Source organism: Syzygium oleosum, unplaced genomic scaffold, assembly GCF_021117445.2.
Source record: "Syzygium oleosum isolate NSW1041296 unplaced genomic scaffold, Sole_v2.1 Sole_v2.10, whole genome shotgun sequence".
NCBI classification, from domain to species: Eukaryota; Viridiplantae; Streptophyta; class Magnoliopsida; order Myrtales; family Myrtaceae; genus Syzygium; species Syzygium oleosum.
The window spans coordinates 4,421,034-4,445,731 of record NW_026607494.1 but is presented as its reverse complement, the minus strand read 5'-3'; the positions used below and the strand labels follow the sequence as shown (position 1 = coordinate 4,445,731).

Genomic DNA, 24,698 nt, shown 5'->3' with positions numbered 1-24,698 from the left:
TAGACCAAGATACATCTAACTTAAACTACGAAGTAAACTAAGTCAAATCTTAATTTAAAGAGGAAACTTATCTTATACTTCTTGAATCTATCTAAATATGTAATCTACCCAAACTATCTTAACCTAACAAAGAGATCTTATCAAAATCTATTATATTTTATTAATCTATCATAATATGCAAGGTTATCTAAAATAAATCTATTCTAATCTATTAAGAAAAGATTATTTTAAAAAGTTTACCCTAGAAATCTTATCTAATCTTTTTGTATTTTTCAAATAAGGCAAACAAAATGAGATAAGATAACCATTCATAACAAGAAATAGGCATCAGATCACAAAAAGATAAGCTCAAAATATTTCTGTCGATTCAAATTTGAAAACAAATAAAACCAATAAATTGTATCCTATGGCATGAGGATCGGATTGACCAATTTTTTGCGCGATTGCGAGTAATATCTCGAGCATGAGATTGGACTGTCGGCCAATACACGTTGTCAAATTAGGAAGGTTCGCTTATTTAGGGGATATGCCTATAATCTAAAAAATATCATGTTAGATATCAATATCAATGAATTATTCAATAATATCAAATATTCAAATATGAATAGATTCTCACATAATTTAAGGCTATCATTTCCGATTTCGAATTGACAAATGACGAGCAACTCACAGTGGTGCTCGACCGGTCCACGGCGGTGCTCGCGATGGAGGGGGTTACATATCATAGTGAGGATCACGGAACACGGTGGTACTAAGCAAGGATAGTGGGGACCGTTGATCTTGGTATAGTGCGACAGCTCGGTGGGGTTGGATTAGTGGACGGTGAATTGCAGCAGATCGAGTGAGTGAGGGTCGTTGGTGGTAGGTCGGTGTGAGCTCTCGGTTCACGTTAAAGGTGGCTTAATTGATGGTTGTCTCGACTTGGTGATCAATAAGCCTACAAAACAATAACACTGTGATCAAGGAGGGGCCACTGGCTTGGTGAGGCTCGACCAGGTGAGTCACGAGCACGGCTCGGCGGTGCTTGGTGTCATTCTGATGCAGCAATTCATCGTGGTAGTCATGAATCGTGGTTGGAATTGTCGCCTCGGAAAGATCAGTTGCTTGTCGAGATGGAAACTCATGGTGCAATAGCAGTGGCGGCATTGGGTTGTGAGGTTAGAACAACAGTGGCTTTATTGTCAGTGTTGGTTCGATAGGCTCACAGTAGCTGGCATAAGGCAGGAGGAGCAGTGGCGTCAGATTAGCCACGGGTATGGTGATCAGTTGGGATGAGGCGGTGATCATGGGAGGGTTCTCGGCCGAGAGGGCTGGGCTAAGAATCCTCTCTCTCTCTCTCTCTCTCTCTCTCTCTCTCTCTCTCTCTCTCTCTCTCTCTCTCTCTCTCTCTATTGCATTTCTAAATTCTCAATTGTCTCTCAACGTGAGCATTTAGGTTATGAGGCATAACGTCTTAGTTATAACATTAACCTAGGTTTCTTGTGGGCTTAATTTAGGTCTTAATTAGGATGACGAACTTTAATCACTAAGGCTTAAATCTAATTGAACTCAAATGGGCTGAAATTGATTGAACTAAGCTCAATTATGCCCTCCCCTCTCAAAATTTCGGCTAAGCTATGGTGCGCAATGAGCTGGCGGAATTTCATCACTTGTGGGCTTAATTAGTGACAAGCTTGATCTCTTTAGGGTCTATTCTGATTCAACTCAAAACCTTTAACTTTAATGGGCTAAACCCAACTCAATGAAAGCTCAAAATTTATCCTTTTTGTTATAAATATCGGCCATTACTTCTCTTAGCTTGGCCGAACCTTGTTTGTAGTACAGGCCCTGGTCCATGTGACTAATTCAAAGTTCATTTACCATCGTTAGTTTAATGCAAATTGAATTATTAAACTAGCTATATGATGAATGCTCCTAAAAATTACATGCCATCCAATTTATTTTATATTATTTTTTATAAACCAAAGGTTAGCCCCTAACTTTTTATACAATTAAATGCTAAATGATTTCGACATAAAAAAAATACTAAATGATTAGCCAAAATTTAGGTGATACCACCTCCATCAGCTGAGTCTTGCCGCTTCACCTACTGCTGCACCTGATTCGAAAAGCCTCCATCGAGCCTGCAATCGAGACGTTTCTATTGTGCTGTGCTACTTCCGACGCCAACCCAAGGTGACGATGATGTCGGCTCTACTACTTCGCCGAGCCCTATAAAACCACGATTATCCTTTAGTCGAGAAACATTGTGAGCCATCCTTGCCATCATCGTTAGCCATACCCCAGTCGAGCACCACTGTGAATTGGTACCCATCGTCGGCCAATCATTGTGAGTCCATCACCGTTTGTCAGTTTGAAATCGGAAACTGTCACACCTCGAAAACAATTAGAAAGGAGGATGACAAGACTGTCATTCCACACGAAAAATGCAACCTCAAATATAACCAACAATCTATTATCAACATATATGTCTCAAACCACATATATATCAAATAAACCAACAGATTTGTTACAACATAAGAGTTTCTATAATCCACTAAAAAGAATATGTACAACTAGAACTCAGCTAACCCAACAAATTATGAACAACCATATATACAACTCCCAAAAACCATACCCAAAATCTAACTTCCAAAAGTCCCTATGATAGCGCTCTCGTACAAACGGCCGCTAGCCAAGGAACCTGAAAAGCTTGGGAAAGAAAGGGGATAGCAACCATAGTCTAGTGAGTAGGACATATTTTCCAAATAGATCGAGCAACTACTATGCATGTATACAAAGCAATACCGGAACTTCATAACCCAAACTTAAGGTATAAAATACATATTGAATCACATAAGAGTTGTTTCGTTTCAACAAAACTTTATATAAGTCAAAAATACTTATTTAAATCCATCATCACAATTCAAATATCAATGGTAAAGTCCATTAATCAATCTCTACAAAAACCACGTCAATGGTCTATTCCATTGACTAATCTATTGCTTAATTACTACTATGGTCTTGACACAATGCCTTGCGCCAAGGCGACCAAAATTCCTTCCTTAGTAAGGTCTCCCCGCACAAAGCTAATAGCTCGAGCCAGAAGGATCACCTAAACCGGTATGCATACTTGGAAACCCCTACTCGGGTTTACAGCCATATTGAGTATCAAACAATCATCCTCCGAATCCATAAATCATTTCATAAATCACAATACGTTTCCATAACCATTTCATAAATCACGTTCACAAAGTAATACATATACGTAAACTATCACAGCATATTTCATAATATGTTTTTCAAACCATTCTCAAATAGCTAAAAGATAGTAAATACTCGATCTCCCTTTATGCAACAAAAATGCTCTTTTAAGTTATATATATATATATATATATATATTGAATCACTATTACTTCAAGGCAGGGATTTTACAAAACCAAAGAAGAGATAACACCACTCACCTGGCCAAACAACACACAGCTAAACGAGTCGATGATCTCATAATCCTAACAATTAAATGAGATTCGACATCAAAACAAAGCAAAATACTACAATAACTACGAAATAGTTATTGTAAACTTAAACGCTAACGAAACGACTCATACGCACTAACAGAAACTCTCAATTGAAGCGGATATTCAAAATTATTCCCAACACAGAGTGTGATCGCAGAACTCGATCACGCCATAACTTTCTCTGCCAAACCCCATTCTAAGTGAGCTTACAATCAAAAGAAAGATCTTTTGAAGCATTATAAGACCCATAACTTGGCCATCCCAAAATTGAGTTGAAAACCATTTTCGGACCAAAAGTTGCTGATCGTGCACAGTTATCATTCGCGGCCAACTTCAAAATTTTGTTTCGAGCAAACAGTAAGTCCAAATTGACCATAAAATCCCACAGCCCCACAACACCTAAACTACAATTTCTATATATATCCATAGCTAAATGACTCCTTAATCGAACCTTGTAGTTTAAAATCCACAAAACCCCGAATTTGTGCCCTAACCCCAAAAATTACTTTGATTAGATGAATGAAGGATGCGAGCACTTACAGGACGTTGCGAATCGTAGTTGAATCGGCTTGGCGAGGCATCTGTGGCGAGCACACACGAAAACCCTCTTCTCTTCTTTCTTTTCTTTCTTTCCTTTCCTCTCTCTCTTTCCTTTTATTTCCTCTCTGCTTCTACATGCGTCTGGTCATATATATAAGCTGAAGAGTCCAACTTTTTACTTCTTTTTCCTTTTTCTTTTTTTTGAAAAAGTGGGCCCCACCACTAACTCTGAGATACAAATATTACATTCTAGCATCCTTAAAAGAAATTTAGTCATCGAAATTTGAACTTACCTTAACCAATAAACAAACGTGGATATTTGCATCTTGCCTTCTTCTTAAGCTCCCACGTGGCCTCTCTTTCCGTGTGGATTTTCCATTATATCTTCACATAATGAATAATTCGTCGCTACAACACCTGATTTTTCTTATCGACAATGCGAATAGGCTGCTCCTCACACTTCAAGTTTTCTCTTAACCTCAATGGTGTAAAGTCTAGTACATGTTTAGGATTTGACACATATTTCTGTAACAAATAGACATGAAACACATTATGAAAACCTGACAGCGCCGGCGGCAAAGCCAATTTGTAAGCAACTTTACCAATCTTCTCTAAGATAAAAAATGATCCCATATATCTTGGACTCAACTTTTCACGCGTGTCAAATCTCATAACACGTTTCGTAGGAGAAACTTTCAGGAATACGTGATCTTGCACGCTAAACTCCACCTTGCTTGAGATATGTATAACTTTTCTGACGGTTTTGTGCTTTTTCTCTCGAATCAACTTGACTTTTTCTTATGACTGCTAAATGAACTTGGGATCGGTTAGTCTTTTGTCACCAACATCATCCCAACAAATGGGGCTTCTGCATTTTTGGCCATACAAAGTTTCAAAAGTTGTTATCTTAATGCTGGAATGATAGATGTTGTTATAAGAAAATTCTGCCAAATGTAGATGTTCATCCCAAGAACCGCCAAAGTCAATGTTGAAGGATCTCAACATATCCTCTAACATTTGGATCGTTCTCTCTGACTACCCATATGTCTACGAGTGAAAAGCTGTATTCAAGTTGAGTTTAGTACCCAACGCTCCTTGTACACTCCTCTAAAGGTTAGATACAAATCTGGGATCTCTGTCAGAAACAATGCTTACTGGAATTCCATGAAACTTCACTATCTCATTAACATATCGCTTTGCATTGTCTTCCATTGAAAGGCCCAATCAATATGACAAAAAGTGTGTAGACTTAGTCAATCGATCAACAATCATCCATATAGCATTCTTACCACTTGGCATCCTCGGTAGGCCAACTACGAAGTCCATTGTGATACGCTCCCACTTCTATATAGGTATCTCGAGGGGGTGCAACTGTCCACCTATTTTTTGATGCTCAATTTTCACTTGATGGTAAACTAGGCATTTGTCGATAAATTTTACAACATCCTTCTTCACGTTGACCCACCGGAAGTTCTCCCTCAAGTCCTTATTCATTTTAGTGCTTCCGGAATGAATTGAGAATCTAGTGCTATGAGCTTCCTGCAATATCTCATCTTTTCAGTTCTAAATCATCAGGAACACATAGACGACCACGAAATCTCAAGGACCCATCTACATGTATATTGAAATCCGCTTGTCCTCCAACTTCCATGCCTTTCCTGATTTTCTGTAGATGAGGATATTCATTCTGTTTAACCTTAATTCTGTCAATCAACGTTGTTTATACTCGAAGATTAGCTAACCAAGCACCAAGCTGATGCACCAATACCTCCAAGTCCAACTTTTTCATATCTTCAAGAATAGGTTTATGAGAAGCAAGCAAAGTTGCCAAATTTCCGAAGGACTTACGACTCAAGGCATTCACTACCACGTTAGCCTTTCCTCAATGGTAATTGATAGACAAGTCATAATCCTTCAAAAGTTCTAACCATTTTCTCTACATCATGTTTAGCTCTTTCTGAGTAAAAATATATATTAGACTCTTATGATTGGTAAAGACTTCACATTTTTTACCATACAAATAGTGTCGCCATATTTTTAAGGCAAACATAACCACTACTAACTCAAGATCATGAGTAGGGTAGTTCTTCTCATGTGTTTTCAATTGTCTAGAACCACAACTTTATCATCTTGCATATGAACACAACCCAAACCTTCTTTAGATGAGTCACAGTAAATTATGAAGCCACTAGTTTGTGAAGGTAAAGTCAATATATGAGCTTACATTACCTGTCTTTTCAACTCTTGAAAACTGTTCTCACACTGATCAAATCATACAAATTAACTCTCTTCTAAGTTAGGCGAGTAAGTGGACTAGCTGTTGAATTATCTTGATTTCTAGGATCTGATTATTACGAATATTCGATCATGATTTTTTGGTCCTAATTATTAGGGAATAACTGTAAATAATTAGTTAGGAAATGATTTCTTAGTATCCCTTAATTTGTGGGATTATAGCTGTATTTTTCAGATTTGTTTTTTCCTAGTTTGTACTTAAAGTAGTCCTATAAATAGCTTGTAATCGTTGTACAAAATATATATAGAATTATCACAATTCTTTCCTCTAAATTCTTCATGGTATCATAGCATTAGGCTCGTTTTTCTGGGATTAATCTTTCATTCACAGCCTTCATTGTTGGATTTGTTTTTTTGTGCTTAACAATTTGATTACAACCTTGATTGTTGTGATCTCTTTAGCCTTTATCGCTTCTGTTTTGCTCTTCCTTTCCGAGTACTTTCCCCGTGCCTGGAAATATCCATGTCTCAGACAAAAATTAAAGACCCAAATACTTCGGGTCAAACTGAGGAGGCCAACACCAACCATATGACTAGAGATCTACAAAATGTGAGGGCAACTCATAGGCTGAATGAAAAGAATTATCTCAAATGGTCACAGTTCGTCAAAACCTATATGAAGGGCAAAGGAAGACTCAACCACCTTCTTGGAACAGGTCCAAAACAAGGAGATCCCACGTTCAACGCATGGGATGAAACATATTCAATGATCATGTCATGGCTATGGGATTCAATGGATCCGGCCATAAGTGATACATGTATGTTTCTCAAGATTGCAAAGGAGATTTGGGATTCTATTTGCAGGACTTATTCAAAGGCTTGAGATGCAGCACAAGTGTATGAAATCAAGATTAAGACAAGTGCAACAAGACAAGGAAGCAAAACCGTGATGGAATATGTCAATTCTCTTCAAAATCTATGGCAAGAACTCACTCATTATTGAGTATTTGAGATGAAGTGCGTGGATGATGCTGCAACTCTAAAAACCTTCATTGAAAACGATCGAGTATATGATTTCCTCTCTGGTCTTAATTTTGAGTTTGATCAGGTCAGGATTCAAATACTTGGAAGGGAAGAAATCCCTTCTTTAGAAGAGACAATCTCTCTAATCCGGGTAGAAGAAAGTTGAAGGGGAATAATGCTAGAGCGTCAAGCTGTGGAAGGATCATCATTAATAACTCACAGTGCGTCAACACAAGAAAAAGGAAGGATGGATGCTTCAAAGTCTGCATGGAGGGATAATCGAGACACTATGTGGTGTACTTACTGTAAGAAGCCAAGGCATACAAAGGAGCGTTGCTGGAAGCTGAATGGCAAACCAACAACGTCAAGCCGAGAGTGGCAAAACAGAGGAGGACAGCCAAGGCCCCAGGCTCATCTAATTGAGCAGACCAACCAGCAAATCAATCATAGTGAAGGATAGGAGAAAGAATCCTTCAACAATGAGGAAATAGAAAGAATTAGAGGCCTTTTAGGGTCTCTTGAAAAAGTCTCGGGTGTATGTTCCTTGACACTCTTAGGTAAGCCTCCATTCTCTTTTGGTCTATATGCCTCAAAATCACTTTCTAGTGAAGCTTGGATAATAGACTCAGGTGCTACTGATCACATGACTCGCACTTCACATTTTTTTAGTACCTATACCCCATGTCCAAGCAATAGAAAAATAGTGGTAGCAAACGGTTCCCTGGCTATTGTTGCGGGAATTGGTGATATCCATATTACGCCCATTCTCACTCTCAAAGGTGTCCTTCATGTGTCGAAACTATCTGCCAATCTTGTCTCCATACAAAAGCACACCAAAGACCTCAAATATTATGCAATTTTTTACCCTTCTTACTGTGTTTTTCAGGAACAGAATAAGGAGAGGAAGATTTGACTTGCTAAGAAAAGGAATGGGTTGTACCACCTTGAGATGCCAAGGATTTTGAAGAAAGTTACTAATAATTCATCCGTGTCATTTCTTAGTACTTCAAATAAGGATGTCATTTGGCTTTATCATTTTTGTTTTGGTCATCCATCTTTTCGTGTCTTAAATCTCATGTTTCCTTCTTTGTTTAAAGGATTAGATATGAGTGAATTTCAATGTGATACTTGTGAATTTGCCAAGCACACCCTTGTATCTTTTCCTATTAACATCAAAAGAAGTTCTCATCCTTTTGATTTGATTCACAGTGACATTTGGGGACCTTCCACAATTCCAGTCACATGGATATTCTTACTCAAACACAAATCTGATGTAAGCATTATTGTTCCTAATTTCCATTCCATGGTTCAAAATCAATTTGGAGTTAAAATTAAGAGCTTTAGGTCAAATAATGCCAGAGACTACTTTAATCAGATCTTGTCAACCTATTTCCAAAAGGAAGGATTATTCATGAGTTATTTTGTGTAAACACACCACAACAAAATAGGGTTGCTGAAAGGAAAAAAGGTCATTTGCTTGACACTACTCGAGCATTGTTGTTTCATGGAAATGTCCCTAAGTCATATTGGGGGGAAGCCATTCTTACATCTACATACATGATTAATAGACTGCCATCAATAGTATTAGATTTCAAAACTCCTATGACAGTTCTTTTTAGCTTTTATCCCCATTTCGGGACAACAAATAATCTCACACCTCGAGTCTTCGGTTGCACCTTATTTGTACATGTTCATAATCAACAAAGGGGAAAACTAGATCCTAGAGCAATCAAGTGTGTCTTTCTTGGCTATTCCTCTACACAAAAGGGGTATAAATGTTATCATCCTCCTTCTAGAAAGACCTACATATCAGCCGATGTTACATTTGTAGAAAACAAACCTTACTTTCCACAGTCTTATCTTCAGGGGGAGAAATCATTAGTCAAAGATAAAAACTTTGACGATCTTAATCTTGACTTACCTCCTAATAATCTTCCAATCCGAGCTCCCACCTCTGATCAATCAGTCCCGGATAAATCAGCTCCTGACCAATCGGTTTCTGATGAACCAGTTCATGCTACTTCAATCCAAGGCTCACTCCCTACATCCGAGTCTATTCCGGAACAAGTGTCCACCCCTATATCTACTCATACTTATGACTCTATAACTCTATGAGATTTTCTTAGGTGTACTCAAGAAAGGCAGCTATTCCAGACCAAACACAGGTTCAAGATTACCATTCGAGTTTTGCAAATGAATTGTCGGTGAGTTCTGACTCTCCTTTGCATAATCAGTCAATTGATATGCCAGAAAATGACTCGCACCTTCCCATTGCTGTTAGAAAAGGTACTAGAGAGTGCACAAAACAACCCTTATATCCACTATCTCACTATGTGTCACTTGAACGCCTCTCACCACCTCATAGAAATTTCATTGTGAGACTGAACACCATTGCTATTCCAAATACTTTATCTGAGGCATTGTCTAAAGAAGAATGGAGGAATACAGTGTGAGAAGAAATGGATGCATTAGAAAAAAACCAGACTTAGGAGATTGTCGAAAAACCGAAGGGAAAGAATCTTGTGGGCTGCAAATGGGTTTTTTCCTTAAAATACAAAGCTGATGGTTCTCTTGAGAGATATGAAGCAAGATTGGTGGCAAAGGGTTATACTCAGACTTCTGGAGTAGATTATCAAGAGACATTTGCTCTTGTGGCAAAGATGAACACTGTGAGAATTTTATTTTCTCTGGCTGCTCATTTTAATTGGCAAGTTCAACAGTATGATGTGAAGAATGCATTCTTACATGGAGACCTAGAAGAGGAGATCTACATGAGTATTCCACCGGGCTTTGAAGGAGAAATGATAATAAACAAAGCATGTAGATTACGGAAAGGACTATATGGGCTCAAGCAATCACCTAGAGCCTAGTTTGGGAGATTTTCCAGAGTTATGAAGGCTTCGGGCTACAAACAAAGCCAAGGCGATCATATCCACTTCATTAAGCATTCAGTAACAGGGAGAGTGACGGCACTTCTAGTGTACGTTGATGATATTATTGTCACGGGTGACGATGATAAGGAAAAACAGGAGCTAAAACAATGTTTGATTAAAGAGTTTGAAATAAAGGAGCTAGGAAGACTTAAATACTTCATTGGCATTGAAGTTTCTTACTCTAGACAAGGAATTTTTGTCTCACAACAAAAGTATGTGACCGATCGCTTGAAGGAAATCCGGAAACTTGGTTGTAAGCCAGTAGCTACACCAATCGAGCCTAATATAAAACTTGGGGAGGCAAAGGAAGAACTTATTGTAGATCGAGAAATGTATCAAAAATTGGTTGGGAAACTCATCTATCTGGCTCATACTAGGCCTTATATTGTCTATTCAATGAATGTGATTAGTCAGTTTATGCATGACCCAAGAGAATCACACTTACAAGCCGTCAATCGAGTGCTACATTACTGAAAAGAAAGTCCCAAAAAAGGAGTCCTATTCAGAAGAAATCAAAAACTGGTGCTACAAGCCTATACCGATATTGACTATGTAGGATCCACGGTGGACAAAAGGTCAATATCCGGTTATTGCACATTTCTTGGTGGAAATTTAGTGACTTGGAGGATTAAAAACAGAATGTAGTTGCAAGATCAAGTGCTAAATGAGAATTTCAAGCATTAGCCCAAGGAATATGTGAGCTATTATGGCTCAAAATCATCCTAGAAGATTTGAAAATCGAGTGAGAGGGTCCTACGAAGCTGTATTGTGACAATAAATCAATAATTAACATTGCTCATAATCCTGTACAGCATGATAGGACAAAGCATATTGAAATTGACAGACATTTCATCAAAGAAAAGCTAGAAGATGGGTTGATCTGCATGTCCTACATACTTTTTAGAAATCAACTGGCAGATGTGCTAACCAAAAGACTCAATGGTGGGATTTTTCATGAAATAATTTCCAAGCTGGGAATGGAAGACATCTATTCCTCAGCTTGAGGGAGAGTGTTGAATTATCCTGATTTCTAGGACCTGATTATTAGGAATATTTGATCCTGATTTTTTGGTCCTGATTATTAGGGAATAGTTATAAATAATTAGTTAGGAAATGATTTCTTAGTATCCCTTAATTTGTGGGATTATAGCTGTATTTTTCAGATCTATTTTTTCCTAGTTTGTACTTAAAGTAGTCCTATAAATTGCTTGTAATCGTTGTACAAAAGATATATAGAATTATCACAATTCTTTCCTCTAAATTCTTCACTAGCAATTTTAGAGAATTCCTCCACAAATCACCTCTAATAGCTAGCTAGCCCAAGAAAACTTCTTGCTTTCGAAACATTAGTGGGGCAATTCCACTGAACAACTGCTTCAACTCTCTTTAGATTCACTAATATGCCATCCTTCGAGATTACATGACCCAAGAATTTTATATGATCAAGCTAGAAGTTGCACTTACTAAATTTAACATACAACTTCTTTTCATGTAAAGTTTGTAGCACAAACCTCAAGTGTCTCTCGTGTTCCCCCAAACTTTTCTAATACACTATAACATTATCGATGAACACCACAATAAATTTATCTAGATACTCCCTGGATACCTTATTCATCAAGTCCATGAAAGTAGCAGGTACATTCGTTAAACCAAAAGGCATGACGAGAAATTCATGATGGCCATACCTTGTTCTGAAAGCATTTTTAGGCACATCATTTGCTTTTTCTTTTCAACTGGTGATACCTAGAACGAAGGTTGATCTCAAAAAAGACTTGAGCTCCCTGAAGTAGATCAAATAAATCATCAATCCGGGAAAAAAGATATTTGTTTTTTATCGTCACCTTTTTAAGTTCTCGGTAGTCTATATAAAGCCTCATACTACTGTCCTTCTTTTCACAAATAAAACTGGAGCTCCCTAAGATGAAACACTAGGTTTGATAAAACCCTTATCCAAAAACTCCTGGAGTTGCAATTTCAATCCTTTCAATTCAAGAGGTGCCATACGATACGGTGCCTTTAGTGCTGTACCAGGCATTAAGTCAATACGGAACTTAATTTCTCTATTAAGAGGCAAACTTGGTATATCTTTAGGAACACATTTGAAAATTCTCTAACAACAAGAACATTTTTCAACTTCACTACAACCTTACTTGGGTCTTTTACACAAGCCAGATAACCACAACAACCATTTTTTAAAAAAGTTTACTCGCTTGCAAAGCTGAGATCAACCTTGGAAAAATGTATTTACAACTTCCCAAAAAAGAGAAGTCGGATTGATTCGGAGGTCTAAAGATCACTTTCTTTGAAAAACAGTCACCAATAGCATGATATGTAGATAACCAATCCATCCTTATAATAACATCGAAATCTTGAATATTTAACTCCACTAGATCCACAGGCATTTCAACATTATCAATCTGGAGCACACATCTCTTGAACACATGATCAGCAACCAAAAAATCACCAGCAGGAGTATCAACACGCAATTCATATTCAAGAGGCTTAGGCAACATATCAAGCTTCTTTGCAAATTCAGTAAAAATAAAGAGATGTGTAGTACCGGGATCAATCAACACATAAGCACATTGCGAGGCAATAGATATAATATTTGCAACAACTGTGTTAGATGCCACAGTGTCCCCCTCCATCATCGCAAGAACTTTCCCACTTGTCCTCTGTTTTTGCTGGTTCTCTTGGGATCTACCAATTGAAGGAGCATTCCGCATGGAACAACTGTGTGCTAGGTGTCCTTGTTGCTTACACAGATAACATGATCTATGATTTACTATCAGCTGAAGAATTCTTTTGTGTTAGACAATCTCATTGCATGTGTCCCACTTTCCCACGTAATAAGCACACTCTTGCTTTTTGGCAACACTCACTGCCATGATCCTTCCAAATGTGTTACCGGGCGCTGAGTATTCTGGGCTCTAAACTTCCTTGGCAAGTTACTACTTCTTCGATTACTACTGCCACTTATATGATTTCCTTGAAACTCGGTGAACTTGGGCCTCTTTTTTTTATGAGCACCGTATGTGTCATGCTCCATTTTGTATTGTTCCACCTTGATCACTCGTTACAAGACATCCGTGTATTTGGTCAGTTCAAGAGGTGCGAGCTTAGAACGTATATTAGATCGAAACTTTCTTTGGAAATATTAAGTTTTAAGTTCCCAATTAGCCACAAATTGTTTCGCAAACCTACTCAACTGGTTGAAGCAGCTTGCACAGTCCATTACTGTAGAGTCACCCTAAGATATGTATACAAAGTCGCCTACAAAATGTTTTGCAAATTTACTTAACTGGTTGAAGGCATTTGCAAAGTCTTTCCAAGAAATTGCCGCATCCCTGCCTCCTAGGGCGGGTCTATTCGCTTCCCACCAATAGTCAGCTTCGCCCTCCAAATAATGGATGGCAAAGTCAACTTTTTGATCTTGGGAACTCTTTCGGCTCTAAAGATCTGCTCCATTTTTCTAATCCAATGTCCGACCAAAAGAGGATTTGATTTCCCATCATAAGTAGGTGGCTTCGTTTTTCTGAACTAGGCGAAGGTGTACTCTCTATCATCTTCAGTTACTGCAGTTCCATATCCACCTAAATCTTTCACTTGATAATGAAAGTCAAGTACTACTTGACAAGTCTCAAATAAATTGACTTGTGTGGTGGGTTTATGAAGTTCGTCCTTTGAATCCTGCGAGTCGGGGCTCATTTCAAATCAATCTTTTAGTCTCCTCTTTGAAGCCAAGCATCGAGAAACTTGAGGCATATCTCTGCGACTCACTTACCTTTACTATTCTTATGAAACGAGGCAAGTGTCTCCGAGTTGGAATGCATAATAATCTTAATCCAAAGCGAAATAAAACCTTAGCACTTAGAAGATTAACACACTAAAACTATTACACAATCTCACAACGTCCCACAAAATCTATACCGAAACATATCACAACTTAAGCTCTGATACCAAATGATGTCACACCCTGAAAATAACTAGAAAGGAGGATGACACAGCCATTCTTCGATACGAGAGACGCAGCCTCAAACATAACCAACAAATTGTTATCAACATATATGTCTCAAATTACACATATATCAGATAAACTTACAGATTGGTTACAACATCAGAGTTTCTATAATCTGCCAAAAATAATATGTATAACTAGAACTCAGCTAACCCAACAAATTATTAACAACCATATATACAACTTCCAAAAACCATACCTAAAATCTAATTCTCAAAAGTCCCCGCGATTACGCTCTTGTACGAATGGCTGTTAGTCGAGAAACCTGAAAAGATTGGGGAAGAGAGGGGCGAGCAACCACAATCTAGTGAGTAGTACATATCGTTTAAATAGATCAAGTAACCACTATGCATGTATACAAAGCAATGCCATAACTTTATAACCCAAACTTAAGGTATAAAATATATATCGAATCACATAAAAGTTGTTCGTTTCAACAAAGCTTTGTACAAGTCAGAAATATTCATTTAAATCCATCATCACAATTCAAATATCAATAGTCTAGTCCATTGATTAATTTTTATAAAAACCACGATTACTACCTTGGAGACGACCTAGATGCCCCCCCTTTTAAGGTCTCTATCTATAAAGCTGGTGGCTTGGCCCAGAAGGATATCCTAAATCGGTATGCATACCCCGAAACCCCTACCAGGGTTTACAGTCATATTGAACATCAAATAATCATCCTTCAATAATCCACAATCCCAAATCCATAAACCATTTTATAAATCACGTTCACATTTCATAATATGTTTCTCAAACTATTCTCAAATAGCTGAAAGGTAGTGGACACTCGATCCCGCTTTATGCAACAAAAATACTCTTTTAAGTTCAATACATATATATATATATATAATTATTACTTTAAAATATGGGTTTTACCAAACCAAAGAAAAGATAATACCACTCACTTGGGAATACCTAAAACCAAATAACACGTAGCTAGACGAGTCGACGATCTCGTAATCCTAATAATTAAAGAGAATTGACGTCAAAATCAAGCAAAATACTATAATAACTACAAAATGGCTATAGTAAGCTTAAATGCTAATGAAATAACTCTTACGCGCTAACAAAATGACTCAACCAAAGTGGATATTCAAAATTATCTGCAACGCGGAACTTGAGCGTGAAACTCAGTTACGCCATAACTCTTTTACCAAACCCTGTTCCAAACAAGCTTATAGCCAAAAGGAAGATATTTTGAAGCATTATAAGAATCATAACTTGGCCGTCCCAAAATCGAGCCAAAAATCATCGAAATTCGGCCTGAAAGCCACTGGTTGCACGCTGTTTATCACTCACAGCCAACTTCAAAAAAAAAATTCGGGCAAATCGTAAGTCTAAATCGAAATCCATAAAATCCCACGGCCCCACAACACTCTAAACTACCATTTCTATATATATCCGTAGCTCAATGACTCCTTAATCGAACCCCATAGTTCAAAATCCACAAAACACCAAATTTGTACCCCAATCTTAAAAATTACTCCAATTAGATGAACGAAGGATACGGGCACTTACCATATGTTATGAATCAAAGTTAAATCAGCTTCACGAGGCATCTGTGGCGAGCACACGTGAAAGCCCTCTTCTCTCCTTTTTTTTTCTTTCTTTCCTTTTCTTTCCTCTCTGCTTCTGCGTGTGTCACAGCCTCTATAAAAGCGGAAGAGTCTAAATTTTTACTTATTTTTCCTACTTTGATTTTTTAAAAAATGGGTCCCACCACTAACTCTTTGACCTAGTCAAAGAGATATACAAATATTACATAAACGATATCCTCGAATTACATGAGAATATATCCAAATTTGAATATTTGATGTTATTGCCGAATTTGTTGATATCAATATCATGATATTTTTAAGATTATAGACATATCCCTTAAATTGGGAAACTATTCTAATTTGACAACGTTCATTGGTTGATGGTACGATCGCACAATCTCATGCCTAGGATACGACTCGCGATCGCACGAAAAATTAATCAATCCGATCCTTATGCCGTAGAATTCGATTTGCCAGTTTTATTTGTTTCCAAATTTGAATTGACTAAGATATTTGGTGCTTATCTTTTGTGATTTGATGCCTATTTCTTGCTATGAATGGTTATCTTATCTTGATTTGTTTCCCTTATTTGAAAGATACAAAAAGATTAAATAAGATTTCTAGAATAGGTTTTAAATTATCTTTACTTAATAGATTAGAATAAATTTATTCTAGATAACCTTACTTGTTAGGATAGATTCTGAAATAAATTAGAATAGATTTAGATATGATTTTCATGCTAAGTTAGGATAGTTTGGGTAGATTGCATATTTAGATAGATTCCAGAAGATTAAGATAAGTTTACGATTGAAATTATGATTCGACTTAGTTTCCTTCCTAGTTTAAATTAGATAGTATCTTGCTCTAGATAGTTGATTTTTAGTAATTTTTTAATTACGAATTTAAGAAAAATCTCAAAACTATCATCTTAGGATAAATTAGATTTCTTTCCTAGATAAAATTGCATGTTTAAATAATGGTAATTTTTAATTACAAATTTTAACAAAAATACCAAAAATGTCATATGCATGTCATATAGTTTGCATGTTGAGTTCATTTAATCAAGATTGCATGATGCATATTTTAGTTTTCAATTTAAGATAAAAGAAAACCTAAAAAATAATTGCTTTGTTTAGTGAGTTTGATTCCATCTCCTTCTTGCAATTTATTGCTTTGTTTTCCTTTAATGTTACATTAATGGTTGCGCACTTGCATGATTACCTAATATGTTAGTAGCTGGGTTAAAATCGATTCAAGCTGTCTGCTAAGAAATATTTTGTCGAAAATAAAAGATAAATGTTTTGAAAGGGTGTTAAAGTAATATAGCATAATCAAGTTCCTGAATCCATTTAATCTCTAGATCGTAGAGGTTAAGTATACTCGCACACTTTACTTGGGTTTCTGATCAGCCCAAAAAAATTGATTAGTGGCGACTCCTAAATGAAAATGATTTGCATGACAATAACTTGAATCATAAGTTGCGAATTGGTATGGGCTTGGGAGGGCCCGAGCGAAGTTTAGACTTAGTAATCCATTAGCCAACCCCTAGATGGTGCTCCTCGAGGGGGTCACGACAGTTATGCAAGGTAGGTTCTAGATTTCAAAAAATGGGGAATAGATTATGACGGGTAGGTTCCAAGTGGAACCTAGAACCGCTCATCCCTACATGATGCCATGTCACTTTTTCATTAAAAGAAATTAGCTCAATAAGATTAGAGTGCATCAATTGCAAAAGAAAAAAGTTTAGTTTATTGAGTGATTGAAAGTGAGTGGTTAGATTACAAATAGTACTAAAGTTCAAGGACTACGTGTGAAATTCAACTCAGTTTATGCAATTTGATTGATATTTTCCACTAAACAAATAAAATTTGAAGTGATGAAAAGGAAAAAAGAAAACTTAAATATATATACATCTTCAATTACATTAAAATGATGTACCAAGAGAGAAAAACACTACTACTAGAATTCGCCACGTGTCGTTGGCCCGATGCTAAAGCACCATTTTGTAGTGCGAGGGCGCAAATTCGATTCTAACCGCTCCACCCGTTTGTTTTTACAATTTATTTTTTCAATTTCTCTACCTTTTTATCCGAAATCTTTTGTTTGTTCATTTTTCATGAACTTTTTAATTCTCAGTCATTTTATAGAAAAATTGGCACTTCTATTTATTCTATTTGTTAAGCTATCTTTTCATCATAAAAAAGTTATCTATCTTTTTTTCTCTGTTCAATCCGTTTGTGTGTCGACTTATTAGCTTAAAATTGCTTATTTACCTTAAATTTATCTCAATTAATCCTCTTTTGATAAATTCAAGTATAATCAAATTATTACATGTTTCTCATGGCTAAGATAAACAGTATTTTTTTTGACAATATTAGCTGATTTTTTTTTGGTTTTGTTTTTCCTTATCAATCCATTGACGAGTCCTTTTATGAGGCTTTAATTTTATTTTTCGCGTTAATTTTATTTTAAAGTTAATCCTTAAAAATTACTTATAACTAAATATAAGAATAAGTTAATTATTGTAACTCAGAGATAAAAGGTAACAGGGTAAATGTTATCATCAAATGTTATTGTGCTATTTTTTTGTAATCACTCATTAATCACGATTTAATGAGAACTTAAAATGACATCAAAAATGTTAGGGAAATTTTCAATTTGGGGCCCAAAGTGAGCCCATTTTCTTAAAATGGGGTCTCAAGTGCCATCAGTCTCAAAATGGGATCTCAAGTGCCCAATCAGTCTCAATTTGGTACCTGGGTTCGCCGGCCGGCCAAATAGTCGCCGCCGGCGAGTTTTTACTGTTCCGGTGCCGGAACAGTAATTTTTTACTTTTTAATTTTTTTTTTTTTTGCTTTTTTTTTTCTCTTCCGTCCGCCGGCCCCGGCTATGGCCGGCGGAGGCTGCCCTCGCCGGCGTCGGGGAGGGCCGCCCCGGCGAGGGCCGCCCAGCCTTCCCCGACGGCCCTCGCCCGACGCCGCAGGCGAGGGTTGCCCTCGCCGGCGTCGGCGAGGGCGACCCTTGCCCTCGCCGACGTCGGGGAAGGCTGGGCCGCCCTCGCCTCGGCCCGGGCGGGCGGGGCCGCCCTCGCCTCGGGTCGGGCGGGCGCCGCCTCCCTCGGGGCGGGCGGGGGGCAACCCATGCCCTCGCCAACGTCGGGGAAGGCTGGGCGGGCTCTCGCCGACAGCCGGCGAGGGCGACCCTCGCCAGATCCCACTCAGCCTCCTCAGCTCCTCCTCCGACAGCCTTAGCTCCGCTAGCGTGGGCGCCGCGGCCCCCTTCTCTTCACACCTCCTGCTCTCCCTCTCCAGCCCCTCTCCTTCCTCACCTTCGCCTCATTTCGCCGTACCTCTCCACGGCCGCCCCGAGCCGGGCTCGGGACGGGGTTCTCAGGGCGTGCTCTAGCTCGTGTCGATCGTGTGGTTGACGCGGTGCCCTCGTCGAATCTAGCGAGGGTCGCCCTCGCCGGCGTCGGGCGAGGGCCGCCCAGCCTTCCCCGACGTCGGCGAGGGCAACCCTCGGCGGGCGGGCGAGGGTCGGCCCGCCCGCCCGCCGACCAAGGCGAGGGCGGCCCTCGCCTCCGCCGTCGGCGAGGGTTGCCACTCGCGCCGGCATCGGCGCGGGCGGCCCTCGCCCTTCCCGACGTCGGCGAGGGCAAGGGTCGCCCTCGCTGACGCCGGCGAGGGCAACCCTCGCCTGCGGCGTCGGGCGAGAGCCGTCGGGGAAGGCTGGGCGGCCCTCGCCGGGGCGGCCCTCCCCGACGCTGGCGAGGGCAGCCTCCGCCGGCCATAGCCCGGCGGAGGGAAGAGAAAAAAAAAAGCAAAAGAAAAAAGCAAAAAAAAATTAAAAAGTAAAAAATTACTGTTCCGGCCACCGGAACAGTAAAAAACTCGCCGCCGGTGACTATTTGGCCGGCCGGCGAATCCAGGTACCAAATTGAGACTGATTGGGCACTTGAGACCCCATTTTGAGACTGATTGCACTTGGGACCCCATTTTGAGAAAATGGGCTCACTTTGGGCCCCAAATTGAAAATTTCCCAAAATGTTATTTTCTTATTTCATTAAAGAAGATGATAATGTAGCAAATTTTGCTTGCTATCTAAACAATGTGAAAGCTACTCGAAATATTAAAATAACAAGAAAGATGGAAATGTCATTTATCTATACAGTCACTTTGATTTAATTTTTTGTCGCACAGTTGGAGAGGACTGATAAAAAAAATGAAATAGTTACTAGATAAATAAAAATAAAAATAAAAACAACTTGCACCATTTTCATACTCTCTTTACTCTCCCTGCTATACGGTCCGAGAACAGACGGAATGGAACTAATCATGCAACGCTTTTGATGGTTCTTGCTTTTGGGTTCTGGGTTTTTCGTTTTCACTTTTAACATTTGAAATTGATATTTTACATTATGTTGAATCCTTGAATATTTGGACAGAACTAATTAATAACATCTCAATCGATCTTAACATTTTTCACAATTTTATAATAAGCAAAACGTTTCTTTACAAAAATAAAACAAATTGACAAAAGGTCTTACCTAGTAAAAATTCATTTGTCCTTATTTCTTTAGGAATATGGTTATTCATGATATGGTCGTTTATTTGGTTTTTCCAATGAGTCTCGATCATGCCTAGTTTGTTATCTCTCCTTGAATATGACAATTTCCCAGCTCGAACATCCGGTGCATCTATGGACTCGCACGCCTCTTTCTGGCCATCAGTGATCACCTTCCTCCCGCGATCGCCTCTTCTTTCAACTTTCAAAATCCCTCGTGTCTCAAATTTTTCTAATAGTTTTATTGTTATTCAATATTTCCTTATCATCTACTTTATTCTTTTAATGTCACATAGGGCGCGACATTGCATTTAACAGCAACTTGACTGGCCGTATTAGCAATTCCATCCATAATTTCGACAAAAGGCGCTGACTCAAATAAAATTTCATATATTTCAAAGATTACAATATGCAAAATTATTGAAAGACCAAATGAAATATCTATAATTGAAAAGCATTTTGGAATCACGGGAAGAATCTCTCTCTCCATCTAGTCACGTAACAACTCTTTTCATTTCTCTGATTAATTCACGCGAGTCCAAATTAGCATGATTTGACAAGACAAGACGGTAACAGCGAGAGGGATTGGACGAAGGTACGTGTCCTTAAGACACGACCCCCGTCCCCCTCGCCCCGACCCATCTCTTTTGGCCAAACTGCTCTCGTGATCGGCCCCCGAAACAAAACGGTACGAAAGGAAACCGACGATGTCTGAAACCGGTCCCTCCCCTTCTTCCGCCTCCGCGCTCCGCCTCTCGACACGTGAAGCGTTTACACCGCCTCGCCTCGGAGGGACTCCATCAGTCGCCGTCACGTGCATGGCTGGGGGGCACTGATTCCCGCGCCCCCACCCTCACCTGCCTGCCTGCCTGCCTGCCTCCCTCTCTGTCTCGTTTTGGAGAAATCTTTTCTTATAGATTTCATTCAATCCCTGTCGTTCTCGACATGAATTATCTATTGCGAAAGAAGGCTAACGATGTGAGAATTATAAACGTAAGAAACATAGATTTGCATCTTGTGAAGTTACTTTAAAATGATTGGGGACATGTACCGATGAGTTTTACTTTTTTTTTTACTTAATCTGAATCTGATAATGGATGCATTGTAATTTTTGCTTAGCCCAAAATATCTGAAACTTTCACAATGTACGTATATTGTCATGTAGATTCACATATACTTTTTTTTATAATTTTTTAAAGTTCAAATAATATCCTGGACTTTGATGGAAAAACAAAAGTTTTGTTTTCTAAAAGATATAAACAAGCAAGCTTTAAAATGTCCGTACTTTTTTTAAAATTATGTCCTTAAAAAATATCAGCTTAAACCTTATATATCCCCTTCCTCTCTAACTAAGTCAAAGAGAGCTTGTGACGGTCATAACCCTATGGCCGCAGAGGTTGCGACCATCGCGAATGCCCGCCTGCCTTCTTGCCCTTACGCAACTCCAAATCTAGGTTGCTTTGAGATCGAAAAATTTCGGATCGGGGATCACGACCTCATATCGAGGATGAGAGAGAGAGAGAGACACGTAACTTGCCCTACGCAACTCCAAATCTAGGTTGCTTTGAGATTGAAAAATTTCGTATCGGGGATCACGGCCTCATATCGAGGATGAGAGAGAGAGAGAGAGACGTAAGGCGGGTGAGCGGCACTAATCACGGTGGGTTTGCAGCCATCCTTCAAATTATAGAGAATTCCAATCCATAGTTCTTATAATGATTTTGTTACTGGGTGAGTGCTTCAAGAGCACTTTTTAAGCAATCGTTTAAATAATGATTTTTGTTTTTCCACTATAATGATTTGTGTCGTGATATAGGTATCTAATTAATGTCGTTTTCTTTTTCAAGGATTAAGTAAGGTCTTTGATTCTCATAGTATTTATAAGAAAACTGTGAATAATACAATTGATTCCTCTTTGGAAAAAGTACTTATTGCTTTCTTTGGAAAAAAAATAAATAAAAAGAAAAATTCAACTTAACTAAGGAATCATGTGAAAGACCATTCAATTAAATTGGTTCATAAGTTTACTTTTTGGATATTAATTATTTCTTGAATACTTTTTTGGATATTCCTCATATATTATCAATAAGATTAAATGCTGACAATTTTTTTAAACTTTGATAAATATAGCTACTTTAATACAAATTATGTAAAAATGGAAGAGATGCCAATAACAAAAAGTTCAAGTGACAACAATTGAATACTGCTTATATAAGTTTAAATTTGTGAATAAATGTAAAAAATATGTAATTAATAACAGTAATTTTTAGAATAAATAGATAAATAAGGTAAAGTAATTGAAATTTCACATTTATTACTTAAATTTTTTCCATTATAAATTAACCTTAATAAATATCGTTTCCTTAATATTCTTAGTTAGTAATCATCCTTTAACATTGATTAACAATTTAAACAAATGCCATGTGTATCAATATCTTTTCATTTGACATTTTGTTATTAAGATCTATTCCCCTTTTTTTTTTTTTTATCTTTCTTTGTTTTTCTTAAAAGTCCTAATTTAATTTTATTAAAGTGGCTACATTCATCAAATTTGAATAATAACTTATTTAATTCCATTTATGATATTTAGTTTCTTATCAATCAATAGTATTGTAGTTTTTTTATTGGTTGTTTTTTAAGTATAGTGGGTAGGTGGTGTCCCAACTAGTTTCAGCTCATCACGACTTGTCTACATCCTTAAGGATCTCAAGGATGGTGCATTCAAGATTTTTTTTTAGTGGTGCTTCCATATAAAGCTTGAACTCGCGAGCACGTGAAGGAGAAAACTCCATTACCATCTATACTAACATGTTGTTGGTTTTAAATAATTTAGTTATCGCTTTTTATGTATTTTTTTAAACTGTAATTGAGAGCGAAAAGTGCATTTCCTTAAGAATCAATAATACGGAGGAGTTTATTTAACTCCTTTAAAATCATCGTGCGTCGCGCATAATGATTAAAAAACTACAGCGGGCGATTAATAGATGTAACAAGATGAAAGTTTAAAGGATTAATAAGTAATGATCCAAAGTCGAAGACAAACGGGTACAAAGCTTCAAAGTTAAATGCGATTTCTTAATGTAATATTCCCTTTTAAGCAAAACATCAATTCGTTGGACCAACAGTAACGACTGCAAGGATCTGAGGTCTCTTCTTTCACGTCTCTCTCATTCCTTTTGTCCTCTCTTATCTGCTTGTCATTGATCGATCAATCAATCTCTCTCTCTCTCTCTGTGTCCGTGGAGTCTTTCTTTCTTGTTTAACTGCAGTCTTGGCTCTGTGAACTGTCACTGTTGTCGAGACAGAGAAGAAGAAAAGAACAAAGAAAGATTCACGAAAAAGGGGTTTTGTAGTTTTGTTTTCTGGTCGCAACCAACAAATATCGTGACGTCATAATTATCACTTTCTGGTTCGCTTAGCAAAGATGCTGTGTGTGGATCAGATTGAAGTGAAAACGATTCCCCTCGAATTGCTTAAGCAATTGGGAATAATCATTTGGTTTGGCGATTTAAAAATCAATTCTCGTGGCAGAACAGTCACATGCATGGTGATGCAGGTCCAAGAGATCCAGCAATGACCAGATTTTCTCATGTACGGGGGCAGGATTCTTGGCAAAACGTTTGGATTATGCCCCAAAAGAGATATTGAAGATGTCCACTTGAATAGTAATGGTGAAAAGCGGATGATGTGTTATCAAAATTAGCATGGGGGAGAATTTGGGCCTAAGTAAGAGCCCGTTTGATATAATTATAACGGAATTGTAATGTTGCAGTTGTGTTTTTGAGAGACTAATTAGGATAATTCTTTGGTAGGAAATTTAGCTGTGGAAAAGAGATGTCGTAATTTTTATAAGGTATTTGGCAAACAATTCGCTACTAAAGTAATAAGTTACGACAGCTAAATCATCCCAACTTTAAGGTATTGCGGCATACAAGTAGCAACAATTCACGTCTATTTGGCATAGCTATATGGTTGTGTCGTGAAGTACTGAAAAATGTGTGCTCATATTTGCTCTGTCGCTATTGGTTTCACTTGACTTTTGAACCGAACTCCGATAGCAATTGTTATGAAATAAGGTATGTGATTTAATCAATATGGCATATATCCATGAGAAGATCGGCAGCAATTTTCATCATGGAGTCCGCCAATACAAAGGAAACTACTTTATTACATCAAATTAACTCATAGACAAGCTCCCTTTCTGACAATTCTCATAAAAGTTCACTCTAATCGCATAATGAACTCTCTCAAATCCTCTCGACTACTTACAATCACACCATCTAACGTATTTAGAGAGAGCTAAAACACGAAACAATGTAGTGTAATTTGCCACAAACCTACTCTA

General features: G+C 38.0%; 1 protein-coding gene across 1 annotated transcript in view; it reads right to left on the bottom strand.

Moving 5' to 3' along the window:
* Positions 1 to 20,937, bottom strand: part of LOC115683348 (mitochondrial fission 1 protein A) — a 75,702-nt gene extending 54,765 nt beyond the window's left edge. Inside the window, exon 1 of the mRNA XM_056315348.1 lies at positions 20,930 to 20,937. The gene's annotated coding sequence lies outside the window, so the exon portion shown is untranslated. The remainder of the gene's footprint in view (positions 1 to 20,929) is intronic.
* Between the last annotated feature and the right edge of the window lie 3,761 nt (positions 20,938 to 24,698).